Raw genomic sequence first — 6401 nt, 5'->3', positions numbered from 1 at the left:
ATGGATGAGTTCTTGCATGTTGGCAGGAATCTCTCGTGCGGCCAGCACATCCTTGATGCTACTGGATAGGCCTTTTTTAAAGGTCGCTTAGAGAGCCTCGTTATTCCATGATAATTCGGAAGCAAGAGTACGGAATTGGATGGCGTACTCGCCCACTGAAGAATTACCCTGGACCAGGTTCAGCAGGGCAGTCTCGGCAGAAGAAGCTCGGGCTGGTTCCTCGAAGACACTACGGACTTCAGCGAAGAAGGACTGGACTGTGGCTGTGGCAGGATCGTTGCGGTCCCAGAGCGGTGTGGCCCAAGACAAGGCCTTTCCTGAAAGAAGGCTCACTACGAACGCCACCTTAGACCGTTCTGTAGGAAACAAGTCCGACAACATCTCCATATGCAGGGAACACTGAGACAAAAATCCACGGCAGAGTCTAGAGTCCCCATCAAATTTGTCCGGCAGGGACAAGCGGAGGCTAGGAGCGGCCACTCGCTGCGGAGGAGGTGCAGGAGCTGGCGGAGGAGATGGTTGCTGCTGTAGCAGAGGCAGAAGTTGCTGTAACGTGGCGGTCAACTGCGACAGCTGCTGTCCTTGTTGGGCAATTTGCTGCGATTGCTGAGCGACCACCGTGGTAAGGTCAGCGAGACTTGGCAGCGGCACCTCAGCGGGATCCATGGCCGGATCTACTGTCACGATTCGGCTCACGGGTAGTGGATCTTCTGTGTCAGCGAGGGATTGGCGTGGACCGTGCTGGTGGACCGGTTCTAAGAGGCTACTGGTGTTCACCAGAGCCCGCTGCAAAGCGGGATGGTCTTGCTGCGGCAGTAGCAACCAGGTCGTATCCACTAGCAACGGCTCAACCTCGCTGACTGCTGAGAAGGCGTGGGACAGAAGGACTAGGCAGAGGCAAGGTCAGACGTAGCAGAAGGTCGGGGGCAGGCGGCAAGGTTCGTAGTCAGGATGGATAGCAGGAGATCAGGTAACACAGCCTTGGACAACACTAAACGCTTTCACTGGCACAAGGCAACAAGATCCGGCAAGGGAGTGCAGGGGAAGTGAGGTGATATAGCCAGGGAGCAGGTGGAAGCCAATTAAGCTAATTGGGCCAGGCACCAATCATTGGTGCACTGGCCCTTTAAGTCTCAGAGAGCTGGCGCGCACGCGCCCTAGAGAGCGGAGCCGCGCGCGCCAGCACATGACAGCAGGGGACCGGGACGGGTAAGTGACTTGGGATGCGATTCGCGAGCGGGCGCGTCCCGCTGTGCGAATCGCATCCCCGACGGCCATATCAGTGCAGCGCTCCCGGTCAGCGGGACCGACCGGGGCGCTGCAGGGAGAGAGACGCCGTGAGCGCTCCGGGGAGACGCCGTGAGCGTGCCAGAGAGGGATTGGCGTGGACCGTGTTGGTGGACCGGTTCTAAGTTGCTACTGGTTTTCACCAGAGCCCGCCGCAAAGCGGGATGGTCTTGCAGCGGCGGTAGTAACCAGGTCGTATCCACTAGCAACGGCTCAACCTCTCTGACTGCTGAAGATAGGCGCGGTACAAGGGAGTAGACAAGAGCAAGGTCGGACGTAGCAGAAGGTCGGGGCAGGCAGCAAGGATCGTAGTCAGGGGCAACGGCAGGAGGTCTGGAACACAGGCAAGGAAACGCTTTCACTGGCGCAATGGCAACAAGATCCGGCGAGGGAGTGCAGGGGAAGTGAGGTAATATAGGGAAGTGCACAGGTGAACACACTAATTAAAACCTCATGCGCCAATCAGTGGCGCACTGGCCCTTTAAATCGCAGAGAGCCGGCGCGCGCCCTAGGGAGCGGGGCTGCGCGCGCCGGGACAACACAGACGGGGAACGAGTCTGGTAAGCGGGCCGGGATGCGCACCGCGAGCGGGCACGTCCCGCATCGCGAATCGCATCCCGGCTAGGGACATTATCGCAGCGCTCCCGGTCAGCGGGTCTGACCAGGGCGCTGCGAACAGGAGAACGCTGAACCTGAAAATCTGTGAATAAGATCCTTGTCGAGAATGTTATCCTCGGGTTCCCATGACCTCTCCTCTGGGCCGCAATTCTCCCAATCTACAAGAATTTTTTTTTTTACCTCTGACCGTCTTAGGCTCGAGAATTTCTTTAACCGAGAAGATGTCAGAGGACCCGGAAACAGGAGTAGGAGCAACAACCTTGGGAGAGAAGCGGTTAAGGATGAGTGGTTTAAGGAGAGAGACATGGAAAGCATTGGGAATACGGAGAGAAGGAGGAAGAAAGAGTTTGTAGGAGACAGGGTTGATTTGGCACTTGATTTTAAAGGGTCCAAGATAACGTGGTCCCAGTTTATAACTGGGGACACGAAAGCGGACATACTAGGCGGAGAGCCATACCTTGTCCCCAGGAACATAGACAGGAGGAGTTCTTCTTTTCCTATCGGCATGTTTCTTCATCCGGGATGAGTCCTGTATGAGGGATTTTTGAGTCTCTTTCCAGATGGTGGAGAAGTCCCGAGTCTCCTCATCCACAGCGGGCAGACCAGAAGGCAAGGGAGTGGGGAGGGGGGGAAGAGGGTGACGGCCGTACACCACAAAAAATGGGGATTTAGTGGAAGATTCAGAGACTCTGAAATTATACGAGAATTCGGCCCATGGTAGAAGATCTGCCCAGTCATCCTGGCGGGAGGAAACAAAATGTCGCAAATAGTCACCAAGAACCTGATTAACTCTTTCCACTTGCTCATTGGATTGGGGATGATAAGAAGACGAGAAGTTTAATTTGATTTTGAGTTGATTACAGAGGGCCCTCCAGAATTTAGACACAAATTGGACGCCTCTATCCGAGACGATATGCGTAGGAAGCTCGTGAAGGCGAAAAATGTGTATAAAAAATTGTTTCGCCAACTGAGGCGCAGAAGGAAGACCTGGAAGAGGGATGAAATGTGCCATCTTGGAAAACCAATCAACGACCACCCAAATAACTGTGTTGCCACGGGATAAAGGTAAGTCTGTAATAAAGTCCATACCAATCTGAGACCATGGTCGCTCAGGAACAGGCAGAGGATGGAGGAGACCGGCAGGCTTCTGGCGAGGAGTCTTGTTCAGGGCACAGACTGAGAGAGGGAGAAGACAAGAGCTGCTTAGACAACACCACACAGACAATGAAAGGACTACACAACTTCCAGTGAGGAGAGAGGGAGAAGACGAGCTGCTGAGAAAACTAGAGATGAGCAAACTTACAGTAAATTCGATTCGTCACGAACATCTCGGCTCGGCAGTTGCTGACTTTAGCCTGCAAAAATTAGTTCAGCTTTCAGGTGCTCCGGTGGCTGGAAAAGCTGGAGAGTCCTAGGAGAGTCTCCAGCCACCGGAGCACCTGAAAGCTGAACTAATTTTTGCAGGCTAAAGTCAGCAACTGCCGAGCCGAGATGTTCGTGACGAATCGAATTTACTGTAAGTTCGCTCATCTCTAGAGAACACCACACAGACAATGAGAGGACTCAAGTGCATCAGAAACTTAGGCCGAGGTTTATCAATCTGCCAGAAATTCTGCTTATATCTCACAATCACCATGAGTGTCGGGTCTGAGTCCGGACGACATTTTCTTTCCTAATTATATTGACGATTCACCCCGGATAACGAGACTAGTGGTCAGTGTTCAGAATCCGGAAGGAAGAATGGAGAAGCTTAGTCACGGGATGTCAGGCTGTATTACTAGGAGAACATAAAGTAATGCTGTCCGTCCAGTAACGGGATGTCAGGCTGTATTACTAGGAGAACATAAAGTAATGCTGTCCGTCCAGTAACGGGATGTCAGGCTGTATTACTAGGAGAACATAAAGTAATGCTGTCCGTCCAGTAACGGGATGTCAGGCTGTACTAGGAGAACATAAAGTAATGCTGTCCGTCCAGTAACGGGATGTCAGGCTGTATTACTAGGAGAACATAAAGTAATGCTGTCCGTCCAGCACCGGGATGTCAGGCTGTATTACTAGGAGAACATAAAGTAATGCTGTCCGTCCAGCACCGGGATATCAGGCTGTATTACTAGGAGAACATAAAGTAATGCTGTCCGTCCAATAACGGGATGTCAGGCTGTATTACTAGGAGAACATAAAGTAATGCTGTCCGTCCAATAACGGGATGTCAGGCTGTATTACTAGGAGAACATAAAGTAATGCTGTCCGTCCAGTAACGGGATGTCAGGCTGTATTACTAGGAGAACATAAAGTAATGCTGTCCGTCCAGTAACGGGATGTCAGGCTGTATTACTAGGAGAACATAAAGTAATGCTTTCCGTCCAGTAACGGGATGTCAGGCTGTATTACTAGGAGAACATAAAGTAATGCTGTCCGTCCAGTAACGGGATGTCAGGCTGTATTACTAGGAGAACATAAAGTAATGCTGTCCGTCCAGTAACGGGATGTCAGGCTGTACTAGGAGAACATAAAGTAATGCTGTCCGTCCAATAACGGGATGTCAGGCTGTATTACTAGGAGAACATAAAGTAATGCTGTCCGTCCAGCACCGGGATGTCAGGCTGTATTACTAGGAGAACATAAAGTAATGCTGTCCGTCCAGCACCGGGATATCAGGCTGTATTACTAGGAGAACATAAAGTAATGCTGTCCGTCCAATAACGGGATGTCAGGCTGTATTACTAGGAGAACATAAAGTAATGCTGTCCGTCCAATAACGGGATGTCAGGCTGTATTACTAGGAGAACATAAAGTAATGCTGTCCGTCCAGTAACGGGATGTCAGGCTGTATTACTAGGAGAACATAAAGTAATGCTGTCCGTCCAGTAACGGGATGTCAGGCTGTATTACTAGGAGAACATAAAGTAATGCTGTCCGTCCAGTAACGGGATGTCAGGCTGTATTACTAGGAGAACATAAAGTAATGCTGTCCATCCAGCACCGGGATATCAGGCTGTACTACTAGGAGAACATAAAGTAATGCTGTCCGTCCAGTAACGGGATGTCAGGCTGTATTACTAGGAGAACATAAAGTAATGCTGTCCGTCCAATAACGGGATGTCAGGCTGTATTACTAGGAGAACATAAAGTAATGCTGTCCGTCCAGCACCGGGATATCAGGCTGTACTACTAGGAGAACATAAAGTAATGCTGTCCGTCCAGCACCGGGATGTCAGGCTGTATTACTAGGAGAACATAAAGTAATGCTGTCCGTCCAGTAACGGGATGTCAGGCTGTACTACTAGGAGAACATAAAGTAATGCTGTCCGTCCAACACCGGGATGTCAGGCTGTATTACTAGGAGAACATAAAGTAATGCTGTCCGTCCAATAACGGGATGTCAGGCTGTATTACTAGGAGAACATAAAGTAATGCTGTCCGTCCAATAATGGGATGTCAGGCTGTATTACTAGGAGAACATAAAGTAATGCTGTCCGTCCAGTAACGGGATGTCAGGCTGTATTACTAGGAGAACATAAAGTAATGCTGTCCGTCCAATAACGGGATGTCAGGCTGTATTACTAGGAGAACATAAAGTAATGCTGTCCGTCCAGCACTGGGATGTCAGGCTGTATTACTAGGAGAACATAAAGTAATGCTGTCCGTCCAGTAACGGGATGTCAGGCTGTATTACTAGGAGAACATAAAGTAATGCTGTCCGTCCAATAACGGGATGTCAGGCTGTATTACTAGGAGAACATAAAGTAATGCTGTCCGTCCAGCACTGGGATGTCAGGCTGTATTACTAGGAGAACATAAAGTAATGCTGTCCGTCCAGTAACGGGATGTCAGGCTGTACTACTAGGAGAACATAAAGTAATGCTGTCCGTCCAGTAACGGGATGTCAGGCTGTATTACTAGGAGAACATAAAGTAATGCTGTCCGTCCAGCACCGGGAAGTCAGGCTGTATTACTAGGAGAACATAAAGTAATGCTGTCCGTCCAGCACTGGGATGTCAGGCTGTATTACTAGGAGAACATAAAGTAATGCTGTCCGTCCAGCACTGAGATGTCAGGCTGTATTACTAGGAGAACATAAAGTAATGCTGTCCGTCCAGTAACGGGATGTCAGGCTGTATTACTAGGAGAACATAAAGTAATGCTGTCCGTCCAGCACCGGGATGTCAGGCTGTATTACTAGGAGAACATAAAGTAATGCTGTCCGTCCAGTAACGGGATGTCAGGCTGTATTACTAGGAGAACATAAAGTAATGCTGTCCGTCCGTCCAATAACGGGATGTCAGGCTGTATTACTAGGAGAACAAAAAGTAATGCTGTCCGTCCATCCAATAACGGGATGTCAGGCTGTATTACTAGGAGAACATAAAGTAATGCTGTCCGTCCAGCATCGGGATGTCAGGCTGTATTACTAGGAGAACATAAAGTAATGCTGTCCGTCCAGCACTGGGATGTCAGGCTGTATTACTAGGAGAACATAAAGTAATGCTGTCCGT

Source organism: Hyla sarda, unplaced genomic scaffold, assembly GCF_029499605.1.
Source record: "Hyla sarda isolate aHylSar1 unplaced genomic scaffold, aHylSar1.hap1 scaffold_459, whole genome shotgun sequence".
Taxonomy (NCBI): Eukaryota; Metazoa; Chordata; class Amphibia; order Anura; family Hylidae; genus Hyla; species Hyla sarda.
The sequence above is the reverse complement of the archived record's forward strand: the minus strand, read 5'-3'. Positions refer to the sequence as shown.